Source organism: Pezoporus occidentalis, unplaced genomic scaffold (assembly GCF_034315485.1).
Source record: "Pezoporus occidentalis ecotype Australia unplaced genomic scaffold, CSIRO_AGI_Poc_V1 ctg25, whole genome shotgun sequence".
In the NCBI taxonomy this organism is placed as follows: Eukaryota; Metazoa; Chordata; class Aves; order Psittaciformes; family Psittacidae; genus Pezoporus; species Pezoporus occidentalis.
The window spans coordinates 6753355-6767969 of NW_026914394.1; the positions used below are offsets into that span (position 1 = coordinate 6753355).

Sequence of the window (14615 nt, forward strand, 5' to 3'; positions counted from 1 at the left end):
ACACAAATGTCACACAAGCAATGGTGTAATTCCACACACAGCTGTTTGTGTCTAGAAGAAGCAGTTAAAACCAAAGCTGATCCCTTGATTTGCTATTATTCCACCAAGGTCTCATTTATGATGACTACACTCTTCCTTCTGCAGGGCCTTGGCAAAAATGCAGCATAGTTTGAAGAACAGCTTCTAAACCAAACGTCACTTTACAGGATCCCTTAAAGCACTCACTCCTAGCTCCCAGTTCTCCTTAGCAAGCAGTAGTGTCAGAATGATTTCTTTATATCTATCTTTAAGTCTGTGTGTACTTTCACAGCCAACTCTTAAATCATTTCACTCTACTTCAAAGTGAAGAAATAAATACAACCCTAAGCTCCTCACAGCGGGAATTTTCTGACTTCAGTTGTGATGCTTTGGACTTCTCTGGGGCCAGCAGAGCAAGCAATAAACACAACCTATTCACCTCCCTCTTCTCTAACTTCAAGCCTTCATGCTCCCTTTCAGCATGGGGCTGAAATGCCATAAAAACCTCATAGGTTCATAGCCTATCCTTCACAAACAAATATCCCACAATCTTAACATCTTCTTTACCCAGTGGAGTGTAAAGGCAAAGCATGGAACATACGAATCACAAGCTACCTCAGTGTGATAAGAGCAGATCTGTAGATGACAGCAGCTGTGCTGCAGGCCCTGCATTTTGAGGGAGTCATTTCAGACTAGCCCCAGTTTGTTTTGAGTGGGCTAAATGTCCATTAGCTGCACTCCTGGAGCATCTTTTCTGACTTAGTTTCACACTAAGGAAATCCACTTTGTGCACTCCAAGAACCACGGTGCAGTGAATGACAGATTACCTTAAGAGCTTACCCTAATGTTTTAATTCAGGTCAGTGGTAAGTACCCACCTGATAAGCAGGATTTCTTTGCTGTATCCAAGTACTGGACCTGATTTTCAGCACTAGGAAATACAACCCCAGCAGTTGCTGTTCCCTGAGGTTAGTCACTGTTCCCTAATTAAAGAAATATCACATTTAGATAGCTGATGAAATGAGGTCGACAGGTAAGCAAGAAGAAAAGGATGAAATCAACTTACAGATTCAAACTCTTGGGGGCCTTGCTACTTTCATTAAAATACATTTCACCAAGAACGAAACTCAGCGTTTGAAACAAGTTTTCAAAGTCATAAACCTCTATTCTTCTCTTTTTTTTTTAAACTTTTTACTGGCTTTTAACTCTTTTTTTAAGAAATTAGTGCTGCAGTGACAGCTGTGATCAAAGCTTCTTCTGCAGGCAGGAATTAAGGTTGCTACAGCCACCCTGGTGACAACTCTGCTTCCAGCACTTCCACACTCTGTTCTAACCTATTGGCTGCAACTGATTTATAGCCTCTCTAGAATAGCTTTAATATCTGTCTTAGGGTTTTGTTTAGTTATTTAGCATTCAAAATTTCACTTTATTTGCTATGCATTAATAATCTCTGTGGAGGTGCTTCTTTAGCTCCTTTCAACGTGGTTTGCAAAGTAATTTACAGATGCTGGGTGTGATTACTGCCCATGAGGTTCTGCTCTGCCAGAACATACTAGCTTCTCTGCTGAATGATTGCACAAAGCAGGAATTCACCCAAGCTGATGCTGGATGAACGTGGAAGACACCAGTGAGGCCTTGACCCCAAAAGGAGTGGTGTCATGCAAAGATGCACATGCTGCTAACAGGTTATTGAAAACAGGGAAGGAAACAGTCCCAGCCATTACTCTGGGTCATTCCTCGCATGGTTAGAACAATTCTAGGAAGAATATCCAGTCTAACCATGGGAGCTGTGCAGCTGGAGGAAAATAAAAGGAGGTTAAGAGTGACCGATCAGCAGCTTCAGGACAGGATAACATGGTGAACATCACCTATCCAAGGACTAACAAGCTCTGTATAAGTCACTGTCATGTTGTGTGGATGAAGAGATACAGACAGAAATGAAAAATTGCAATCTATGAAGACACATAGCATGCATTGGACACACAGCACATGCAATATAAATGAAGCCTGCATGCACACTTGGCAAATAAATAAAACATTCAACCACTTAGTGAGATAAGAAATAGGTAGATGCATAAGAGGATTAGGCTGTATAAAGAGGAACTCTAGCTGGAGCTGGCTTAGGGTTAAACTCCTTTCCATCTGCCTGATCTCAAGTCCCTAGGGTTATGTTTGCTCTTTACCACAGGGACTTGAACAAAGGTTTGTTAAGCCACTTTCAAACTGAGCTGAATGCCTGGACAAGCCTAAGTAAGTCTGGTGCCCACTATTAGTCCTTGGACAAACATCAGCACCCAAGAACTCCAGCAGGGACCAGCAGGACCAAGCAGCCCATGAGGGAGGCACCCCTGGAAGAGCTGGCAACACCAAGCACATGCATCTCTGATAGGTGTGACAGTATGGGCAATAACCACTTAAGTCACAGATAACTTATTTTTTTCTTGGCCATCCAATAAGCTAAGGTTCTAGAGGTAGAATATTTGCTGTAATATAAAGAAATGAGAGTCTCCATTAATCTATACATGTAAATTTCCATTCAATCTATATGTATTTTTGATAAATGGCAACTGTGGCACTGACAGAACCAAGTAGGCACATTTTTAACTGAAAATACTAAAAATGAAAACCTTCAAAATAACGAGGTCCTGATTTCAGTAAACAGAAAACAAGCATGATAGTATAGATATTAAGAAGTTCTTCCCCATGAGAGTGCTGAGGCACTGGCACAGGGTGCCCAGAGAAGCTGTGGCTGCCCCATCCCTAGCAGTGTTCAAGGCCAGGTTGGACACAGGGGCTTGGAGCAAGCTGCTCTAGTGGAAGCCTTAACTATTAAAAGCACAGTGAAAAAGCTAGTGAAATACCAGACTTGGCTTGGGTATAGAAATAGGCAGTTATAAATCCGTTTTAAATGTATATGGAATTTCAATAAGCCAAAAGAAAGCGATCCTGACAACAATAGCGTTACTGGATTACATCCATTACACTTTTTTCCAACACAAATATATGCATTTTATAAACAGCAAGCAATTTGGTTTTGTGTTGAGATCTAGATCTGTCTACTGAAATTTATACTGGGGAGGTCACAGATTAAACATCCCTGAGATACAGAGGGCTATTTATAGAGCTGGTACAGCATCCAAGAAGTTGGGAATTTTACCATGTTTGATAGGTTATCTTTTTGCCTTTTTTCTTCAAAAATGTTCAAATATTTCAACAAATACAAGGAAGACTGTGCCAAAGCCACAGTAAAATGTATTACAATTGAAGCTTGCAAACACTGCATAGATTAATAAACAAGGGTTACTGAGATGCATGATTTTAATATAAGTACTTACATCAAGCAAATGTCACTTCAAAATGGCAAAGGAGAGAGGAAAACACTCTGCCTGCATGCCTGGCTCTTCAGACAGCTGTAATTCTTCCCAGGGTACAGCCTGAGCTCAATTTATCACTCTCTTCAGTTTCAAGGAGTGCTAAACCAAGGATGTACAAGGAAGAAGAGGTCTTAGTTTAAAGAGCACAGAGAGCTAGTCTGGATCACTCCAGTCAAGGCATCAGCAGGGCAGGCTAACAGCCAGCGCTGGATAGCAGGGGAATGGAGAGAGAGCCAAGGTTAGACTGAAATAAAACCCAAGGCCCAAGAAGAAACAGAGTGAAAGCACTGATCACGGTTGCTGGCCAGCTAAGGAAGAGCTCTAGCACTTCCAAAGGCCACGTGCAGTGGGAATGTTGGCATCTGTTAATTAATTTCCACCTCATCCAAAATCAACTAAATCAGATTCTAAGAATCCCAGACTGGTTTGAGCTGAAGGGACCTTAAAGCTCACCAGGTCTGACCCCCTGCCACAGACAGGGACACCTTCCACTAGAGCAGCTTGCTCCAAGCCCCTGTGTCCAACCTGGCCTTGAACACTGCCAGGGGACAGCGCCTCAGCACCCTCATAGGGAAGAGCTTCTGCCTAATATCAAATCCAAATCTACCCCCTTTCAGCTTAAAGCCATTCCCCCCTTCTCCTATCCCTACGTGCCCTTATAAAAAGTCTCATAAAAAGAATACACCGTGATACTCAGCACAAGGTGTACGACAAACCACAGGACTCTCATTTGGAATTACAACCCAAACACAAATGCAGAACACAGACAACCTCATCATATAATTTCTGTTGCTTATCCACTTACCTAACACTTTGTGAAATGAAAGCCAAAAATATTAAAATCAAGGCATGCTTTAACAGTAGACATGTGTGGATTTCCTCCCTGGAACATACTTTTAACTGGATTTTCCCCTTAATTAAAAATGATACCTTGCAATCAGTTTAAGATAAGCAGAGGAATGCTCAATGCTTACATGCATATAGTCAGTTTAGGGGGTTGGAACTGGATGATCTTAAGGTCTTTTCCAACCCTAACTATTCTATGATTCTATGATCAGTACATATTAGGTCATAGGCATTTTAGCAGTGTGTTGTCCAGCATGTAGCTTATAATGGACCAAATGGCTGATTTTAAGGACAAGGTGTAGGAAAAACTCTTTAAGTCCTAACACAGAAAATGTTGGAGCGTCTCATTTGGTAGCAAGGTGCTCTGAGGACATGGCAGGGTTAATGAGGCTAGTGCTAGGGTATGGCTACATGAGAACACTGCTGCAGGGTAAAGGAGTGCAGCTCTACAGCACATTAGCTGCTCCACAGCTGGCTCTTACCTTGTAGTATAACTCTTCTCCATCTTTCTGCGTAGTAACCTGTTCTTGTAGCCATAACCCCAGGAATACACTGGCAAGCTAGCAGCAGTGCATGCTTATTGAAAGAGGCAGATGTTAAGAATGCTTTGAAAGGTTTAGAATCCCAGCATGCCTGGAATGGGAAGGGAAATATATTGGTTTCCTTTTAGTTAGCAAGATGAGTGCTTGGTCCCCTCTGAAGCCACAGTTACAGCTCCAGTCTTGTTACTGGTGCATGTGCGGTAGAGAACCCAGACTGAAGCTGGGAGACACTGTGGTAAGGATGTGATGTAGTGACAGAAAGAAACAAGTTGCTGGGATCCTGAGGCAATCCTTCACTGAGTGACAAGAGTAGGATCAGACCCTCCGAGATCCTACTCCAGATCTCAGCAGGAGATGTTAAAGGCAGACGAAGGGTGCAAGAGGAGATGTCTGCTCTCACAGCAGTATTTACTCCTTCTTTAGGGAAAAGGTAGCAAATCACATAGAAATATTCCTCAGGTTGGACATGGCTGACAAGCTATGAGTCACAGTATGCTGCGTAAAGTATACCCACGCATCTAGCTGCTATCAGTAGCATAACACTCTAAGGAAGGCAAAGTACCAAGGAGAAGAGCTTGACCTCAAGGAAAACAGAGCAAAGGTCTCAGAACAGAACCAAGTGAGAGGCAAAGCCTCTTTTCCTGCCATGTACCCTCCAGCACAGCTCAGTGAGGACCAGGGATAAGCCAGAACGGAGCCCAACTGAAAGAGGGTGGATTTAAATGGAAGGAGGGGAGATTTAGATGAGATGTTAGCAAAAGAAGTCTTCCCTGTGAGGGTGCTGAGGCGCTGGCACAGGGTGCCCAGAGAAGCTGTGGCTGCCCCACCCCTGGCAGTGTTCAAGGCCAGGTTGGATGGGTCTTGGAGCAAGCTGCTCTAGTGGAAGGTGTCCCTGCCTGTGGCAGGGGGTTGGAACTGGATGAGCTTTAAGGTTCCTTCCAACACAAACCATCCAGTGAGTCCTGTGAGCCCAGGGCAGCAGGTGCTTGCAGGGAGGCCCCTGGTCAGGGCACTTAGGACCTGCTGGTGCACTTGGGTGCTATCACACCAGCAATGAGTGAGCAAACCTTCCCTTTACTGCCTTTCCACAAGAAAGAGTGAAACATCATCTTACACTGTGAGGAGCTAAAGATCTGAAGATCTCTAAAACTTTTTCAAGAATGAGGGTGACGTACAAGTGCCCATTAGCATAAATTCCACTCATCTAAATACATGTTTTAATTAAAATAATTTAAAAAACCCTTCAAAATAATTTTTTCCTGAGGTCAATCAACATAACAGCTCTTCATTCTGACCCTACAGAGTCTGGCATATTCTTTATGCTCTGTTTGTAGTCCCATTGACTTTAACACTACTCCTGCTAGAAGAAATTACTATTAAGGCCATGAAGCACTGTCACTTTGCAGTGCTGGAAGGGAGATCAAGTGCATCTTCCTCATTGCACACTGAATAATGAAGCAAGCTCTGTGCAGTTAAGCAATCATCAGCAATATGGCAAACCTGATGCCCATCCCTCTGTGCTCATGCCAGCCTCTAAACCAGCTCCTCTGCTGGACCAGTTTCCCCTCATGTTATTTTTCACCTGGGCTGATCCCCAGTCACTACACAGCTGTGCTAAGCTGAAACACCAAGAGGGGTAAGGTCAAGTGGAAAGATTAAGGGCTACTTAACCTTCTCTCTATGCTGCAAGCTTCCTGTAGCCTGGGTTGCTGTATTTCACATGATGGCCTTGCTCTCTCATACCACTGAACTCCAAAAAGTTCTGATTTAGAGAGGATAAACAAAACCCCACCTTTACCCATAGGTGTCCATGGCAGACTTGATTTTATAATGTTAATCTGTTAATTAAACTTTAAATTTGTTAATTAGATTTCCTTAGCTAACATATTCTGAAGGTTTTACTGTATTACCATATATTTACATGATGTTACAGTGGGGCTTCTCAGGAGGTGTTCCTGCGGCAGCAAATGCCAGCAGGTTAATTGGGCTTTACTTGCAGAAGAAAGAAGAAGAGCCTAACACAAAAATAATACTCTTTCCTTACAGAACGAGCTTCAGTAATGAAATTAGGACTTCTAACACAAAGCTATAAAGAGTGACAAATCTCCCTTGCAGTTCTTAATTTGTGTTAACCCCTTGACTCTAGAGGGTCTGGAGCTCCTGACATGAAGTGCTAATGCATTTAGCATTAAACATACAAGCTAAATGCATTAGAATTATACCACGCTAATGGAAGCATTCATGGCCTGTCAGATAGGTCGAGTATTTGCTTCACTTGGGTGTTTGCTACGAGCGAGGCAACGTTTCAGCATCAAAGCCTTGTCAGAAACTTTAATGATTGGAGAAATTGCGTGGCACTAACCTGCATTTTGTTGGGTTTTCTCCCATTTTTGCCTGCTGTATTTCATTAAGAACTTCTCTTCTGTTGCATCTATAAAGAGGTGTCTTTTGGATTTAAAATACAAAGAGCTTACTGAATATTGAATGCAATCTATCTTAAGCACAGTAAGAGCAGAGAGTCCCGTGGTGAATCTGTTCCTTTGGGTATTTGAGCTCAGATGGGTAAAAGAAAGAGGAATGGAGACAGAAGAAATTAGAACTATACAATATTCAGTTGGTAAAATATTGCTCCTATAATGTATTATGAAGTGGGCTGTCAAGTAAAAACATGGTACACTTTTTAATACCCAGGGAAACAAGAGTAAGTGTATTGCAGCATGGAACATACTTAAATAAACCTCTGAGTGTTGTTATTCCAATGAATAGATCTATATATTGCCACATATATTACTGTATCAAACAAACACCCTAAAATATTCAAGCTAAGTAATTCCAGATCATATATAAACATATAGATACAGACAGAAACATGTGCTCACCAGAGTAACATGCATTTGGACTGTTGCTCACAGACTGTACTGGAAATGGCATTTGGCTGGAAAAGGGACAGCTTACCCATGACACACACCATGGGTGGGGAGGTTGCTACCAAGCTCTGACTGACTGCTGCAGCTCTCATCCTCTCCACCATGGGTTTATTTATCCACATCACTGTGCAAACCCATAATGCTCTGGAGAGTTTGTGTTTGCTTTTTAACTTCATGCAGTTAGCCACCCAAATTGCTAAGGATTAAGCACAAATCATCCCAGTGGCCACAGAACATGTTCAGTGTTGTCCTCTGGGTGTCAGGTTTTAAGGCCAACAGAGATTTCATTCCAGGCAGGAGCTGACACCCAGTTTAGAGGTGCCATACAGACAGATCAGGCAAATCCAAGTTGGACTAGACCTTCGAAGGTCCCTTCCAACCCAAACTATTCTCTGATGCTATGAAATGTCTGTGGGAGCAAAACACACAGCACAGCAAACTTTCTGCCCATGACATACTGCCCAGGGCAGCAGAAGCTGAGAGCTGATAGTGGATGGCATCTGGATTTTCAGAACAAACCCCCAAACGTTTCTTGTTATTTACAGCTGACAAAGCATCACGAAGACATGCTGCTTTTGATTTCTACCTGTCAGGCTGCATTCCAGCCCCTGTGATGCATCCACCTGGAAAACTCAGAAAGACAATTTTATGATGGGAGAAATAAGACAGCAACTGAATCTTTGCAAATGAGAAAGTGCATGGATTAGTTTCTGTTGTTTCCTCCCAACAACTTTTTCCCATAAACCATCTGACAGCAATGCCTTGAGTAACCTAACTCCTCACTTTCTTCTCTAAAACACTGTTTGTGCTGTGTGAAATGCATGTCCAGATTCAAATGCTCAATAATTCAACATTAAAAGACTGTGACAAACTTGAAGAGAAAAACACAGAGCTGGACTTGGCATGGTACCACTCACAGCCCTTGCTTCCCCACTATCCCTCATACCACTCCTCTGACACCCAAGAGAAGTCTACAGAGAGCAAACAAAACTGCAGGCAGTAGGAGCAGATAAAGGCAAACACTAAGATTTCTGGTGGGAGGACTCTACCCCACACCACGCATACCCAGAATAGCACAAGGGAGAGATGGTCTCCTTTCCTCAGGCAAACCAGAGTATCAGGAGGAAAAAGATGTCAGTCTTTCTTACATTTGTCAGCAGAAAAGTATCTGCTGTGTGAAATCACTCTGTTTTGTGCTTTATCCCTGGCCTCACCCTAAATATATCTTTTTAGACACACTCACTGGGGCAGATAGCATCTCCCATACAGTGCTGGGCACAACGAGGGTCCCTTCTTGGTGGGCTCTTAAGAGCAACCATAAACACAACCAGTAATAATAATCCCCATTTAAGTTACTGAAGGCATTTTTAGGCTAATGCCCAGCTTCAAAAGCATAATTCATTCATAACAATGAATAGAGCCAGCAGAGCATCAGTAATAATCCTCTCACATTACAGAAAGCATACTGAGATGTTAGAATAGCACGGTGACGATAACTTCTCATTACCAACCGCGAGCTGCAATCGGTGGGAGAGATCTTTTTCAACATCAAAAAGCACACAGTTCAGTGCAGGCAGGGGTAAAAGATGGAGATGGATGCCTTACACTGCTGAATTGAAAACTAGGGCATTGACTATAAGCAAAGAAAGCCAACCTTTGGAAATGGTTGGGAAAAGAAATAAAAAGGAAGAGAAAAAATCACCTGCTAGTTTCCTATCATGGTAAAAAGGAACTGCAAATTCCATGAGTCAGCGTATCGTCAAGTAATCTGAATGTAAAAGCAGGAGCTCTGCAAAGAACTGTGAATGCTTCAGTAATAATCGCCCTTCACACTCCCTCATCAGTATTTTCCCTTTCATTAACTGGCATCGTGTTTCCCATTAGCTTATTGCTTCTATACTTACTTCGGTTTCCTCCAGGAATCTCCACTGACTGCCTATCAAGCAGCTCCTCAGTTTCATGGCTTTACCTTCATTTCTGTGAGTCAACTGCATTAGTAAATACTGGGTGTGCAAGAAAAGGAAGCTCTGTGTTTAAAGATATTCATTCCAATGGGCATGTCGTGACTATAAGGTACAGCAATTCCTGCCTCCCCTCCTAAGGCACTTCTGCAGGCACCACACAACACCTCGGCTCTGGTGCTCACCTCAAAATGATTTTGTGCTCCAAGTGCAACCAAATGATTAATATCAGAAATACAAAACACTAACTAAACCACTGCAGCTGGAATAGACTGTTGTTTCCTCCCAGTCATATGTGCTTTCTACCTGCTTCCTTTCAAAATCCTATTTCTAAATAATTCCTATTTTTCATGATAGACCCTTCACCCAGCCAGAAAACCCAGAAATCTACAGGCTAATGGCCAAATTCAGCCTCTGGTAAGTGGGTTTCAGTAATGGCAGGGCACAGTGAGATAAACTACATCTGATTATGAGGTCCAAGGAGTGGGACATGTGCTAAGAGAGCAGTAGGTAAGCATGGGAAACAACCTGTACCTGGAGGTAGCCCATGGCTATGCAAAAGGAGTACAGCAAGAGAAAACAAGTCACCCTCCTGTTTGCAATGCTTAGAAAAGCACAGTGCACTATTTCACCACATACTTTAGGTGTTCCTAATTTTTCTATAATGAGCTTCATCTCTATTAATTTCTCTTACTTTTCCTGAGACCTCACCTACCTCACTTACCCCAGGACCCAAAAAGAGGATAGAAGTAGGAGGTCATTAGAAACTGCAGAGCTCTGAGGATGCTGTGAGGGAAGGGAGCAGGGAGGATAACAGGATGCAGGTCTGGTCACCAGCCTGGCAAATGAAGTGGCAACTCCAGCAGTGCTCAGACCTGAAGCTGAAAATGCCCTGCAGCACTGAGGAATGCTGCAGACATGATGAGGAAAAGGCAGGAGGGATATGGAGCTATAGCAGCATGTTCTGCTTCTTTTCCAGGGTAGGAGAGAACTAATGCCCTACCTTGACAAACTCTCATCCTACAAGTGAGGTAAATCCCAGCAATCGACAACACCTGATTTATAACAGTTCTGGGAAAGAAACATTTATGCCAGGAAGAACACAGAAAAAAATCCAGCAGAAATGCTGCTCTGCACAAAGGGCATTGTGGTTGTTCATGGCAGGTTATAGAATAATTGCAAAACTCTTGCTAATTGATTTGTATCATTTATGCATGATGACATAAATGACATCAGTCATTTTTGTATTGGCATCAGACTACTGAATCTGCGACTTCGGTTCATGGCACCTTCTTGGATATGAGACATAAATGAGTACTGTCCTGCCTGCAAAAGCAGCAATAGACAACACAGTCAGTGCTGTCCCAGAATGAGGCATCCTCTAAGAGTAATGAATAGCTCTTGAAAAATGTCATGTAAGCGAGTAACTGATTAAACTTCATGACAAAAAGGAACATGGGCTGCTTTGACTAATCACTGTTCACTCTCTCTGCCCAAACCCCAGTCCTTCTTCAGGCCAGTGAAGATACATCTGAACGTATACCTGAAATTAAAGTGATCTAATGCATACCAGTAATTGCTTCTCCTCACTTTCAGCAAGAAGCTATAGATTAACTTGTTAATTCGAAATGTAGCACATTGAACAGTCTTCTCTCGGCAAGGATGGCTTCAGAAAGCTCAGAAAGAAACCAGGACATTTGTTATTAAATCCTGAAGATTTCCTATAGTAAACAAGAATCTGTGCAGGTGGTCCACGACTTTCTGGTTTAACTTCCTAAAGGCTGTGGGCTGAATTTGATGAGGTCAATTCAATGATACATATATTCTCAGCTGGCTTTTTCCTTCAAAGAACTAAGAGATATGCATCGGGAAGGGGAAATTTATAAAACCATGTGGATTCAGAGACATTCAGTAAAAAGCTTAGATGCTATCGAAACTTAATCCTGGGTTTTATATGTTTGCATTTCTCTCTCAGTATATTGCAAATACCTATTATGACTTTATTTCTTCTAGACCTAAGGAATGGAATGGGAAGCAGGCTATTTAGATCCCTGTACGTGGAGGTTCCCGCAGAGGTGTCTCATAGAATAAGGAGCATCCCAAGGCTGAAAGATATTTGTTAGCTGGAGAAGAAACAGTTATAGAACAAGGTGCCCAGAGAAGCTGTGGCTGCCCCATCCCTGGCAGTGTTCAAGGCCAGGTTGGACACAGCGGCTTGGAGCAAGCTGCTCCAGTGGAAGGTGTCCCTGCCCGTGGCAGGGGTTGGAACTGGATGAGCTTTAAGGACCCTTGCAACACAAACCAGTCTGGGATTCTGTGATTTCCATTGGCAACAACTTGAGTCCATACTACTGCCTATAACTCAATTGTGCCATCACAGAGAAATGAGCTACTGCAGTAGACCAGACACCAGTCTTCCCCTAACTGTTGAAGGCTGTTGTCGGGTAGGACTAAAGTGAAGAGGTTTTCTTCACACCTTGCTGCAGTTAATCATTCCTGTTCATCAACTCTTCATCCAGTCACCTTTAAAGTTATGCTTCTAGTTTGGTTTAAAGAGCAGAATAACAGAGAGAACTTCTTTCTGCTAATAAACCAAAGCAATCTGATGACTTAAATAGGCATGTCAGGAACATAAAACTTAACAAGCCACCCAAATTTCAATCTGGCTACCACTGCTCCCCTCTCTGCTGCTCAGGGGATGAATCCCTCAGCCTGCACACCTGTGCTGGGAATTCCCTAGGCAGAAATTTAACTCATTTCTGTCCTTTGCATTGGGAAAGGCAGGCAGGAAGAAACAGCCTGGGCTGTTAAAGTAGGGCTCTCACTGGCTGTCTGCTGTTTGTGAAGGAAACAGGATTATCTGACTGCTGGTACTGCTGTAAAATGAATCCAGACCTAATGTAGTCAGGCTTTGGTTGTTCAATCAAGAGCCTAGTTTGCATTTACAGAATACTCACAGTTTGCTCTACAAATTTGTCTTTCCTCAGAGCATATAATGTTTTTAAGGCCTAAACCAGAGTGCATGAGGATGGTATGCAAAGGCTTCTCATAACTGATTCCAATGAGCAAAACTATGTTCTTTTTCTCCTTCCACCTTCATGTTTCAAGTAAAAACACATGAAAGAACCTCAGTCCAAGCATTCTTTCACCTCTCCGTTCACCTCTTTGTCTGCCCCTAAATACAAGGGCCAGAAGCCCCTGCTAAATCTTGTTTTCTTGATTATCTTCTTAGTTTCATGTTTATAATTTATGATAATCATGATGTAGTAGAATAACAAGTGCTTCAGTTAGTATCAAAGCTCCACCATGCTTATAGTAAGCAGCATGAGTTTTGCCTCTAATCTGACTAACCAAGGGGACAATGAATAGCAGACAATATTCCTGGTGGAAGTAGCCAAGACCCAGACTGCTATTTCCCCCCAGTGCCTTTCTGAGCCAGCTCTCCTCCTGTGCAGTCCTGGTGCTACCTTTGCTGCTTCACAAGGGAAGGTGGCTCAGTAAGTGTAAGCCAGAATCACACAACATCCACCCATCTGGGCTTGCCAGTAGCTCCCCTCTGTTGGGATTGAATTTCTATCTCAATTTTAGGAAAAAAATCAGTGGAACTGCCCTAGATTTGTCTTGATTTGTTTGCAATAATAACTCTGCTGTGACCCTCTCCTGTTTCTATCCACTTTCTCTTTGAATTTATATCCACCCAAGGCATTTTGAAGCCCACTATCATTCACCAACATCCTTTCCACCAGATACACAGAGAAGATATGATCTTCTTTCTCTCTGCAACAGTGACCTATCATGGCCCTCTTTTAAACTACTCCTTGGAAAATAGCATCACAGGCTCCTTGGGACTCCACAGCTTTAGGGTGCATGGCTACATCCAGTGGTCCCCACAACAGGGCACATCGAAATGGTTTTAGGAAGCACCGACATTACCTCTGAGGCTTTTGAGAGTACCTCTGACATCTCAGGCTTTAGCAAGTCTTGGAGTTCTGTTCATGATTTGGAAGGCAAAACCCAATTGAATTCAAGTCAGATGCTGCCCACATGTTGTCCCAGTGGAGACATAAAGAATGTTGCTTCTATTTCCTTTTGGTTAAGAAGATCCATGCCTAACTTGTACTTTACATCTTGTACTCTCTGAGCTGGATGGTTTAGAGCTATACCAATTTTTGGCTGTTTTGTGGATGACTTTTTTTCCCCCACAATTGCATATTTAGTGCAAAACTAAATTATAGTTAATAGAAAGATGGTGTTTAGTTAAAAAAAATGGTAGTTAAAGAGTGCTAAATTAACCTGCTGAATTGGAACCTGTGCTATGTTGAGAGCAGAGCAGAGCACTTAGGAAAGCTCAGTATCATCTACAAATACATGTGCTAGAACAGCATTACAATAGTGACTGATTAGTATTTATATTTCAGGGGCAGAAGACAAACTCTAGCTGGAAGCAATCTCATCTCTGGTAGTTTGAAACTGTTAAATGCATCATCAAGGATTTCTGCCTTTCCCCAGCATTAGCCAGTGGTGGAGTCTGAATGGATCATCGATCTGTTTCAATACTGGAAATTGGCCCGAGCTATGGGGGAAACATCTCGACACCTTATCTGCACAAGAACATAAATGAATTTCAAGCCCTGCTTGGTAACCACATACACCGAGACAAAACTTAATTTTCCACCCTCTTTTTTCATATATCTTGATTTTCTCCCCCGTTTGTCTCTGGAAATTTCTGAATTCATCTCTTCAGCTTTATGAATCAGACCTTCGAGGGCAAGAAGATGAAACCTTGATGATCTAAATTAACCCCCTGGATATTACAGCTGCTGCTAGAAATTAGAGCAGACCTTATCTCTAGAGTTGCCAGTCATTTTGTGATATTTGCTTGGAATTAGAAAAAAAAAGACTGCTAATAACAGTAGAATCCAATTAAAAATGCATTTATCAATTCATT

The 14615-nt window shown here is 42.5% G+C and overlaps 1 protein-coding gene across 1 annotated transcript in view; it reads left to right on the forward strand.

Moving 5' to 3' along the window:
- Positions 1–2214: 2214 nt before the first annotated feature.
- Positions 2215–14615, forward strand: part of FGGY (FGGY carbohydrate kinase domain containing) — a 448818-nt gene continuing 436417 nt past the window's right edge. The window contains exon 1 of the mRNA XM_062623156.1: positions 2215–2219. The gene's annotated coding sequence lies outside the window, so the exon portion shown is untranslated. The remainder of the gene's footprint in view (positions 2220–14615) is intronic.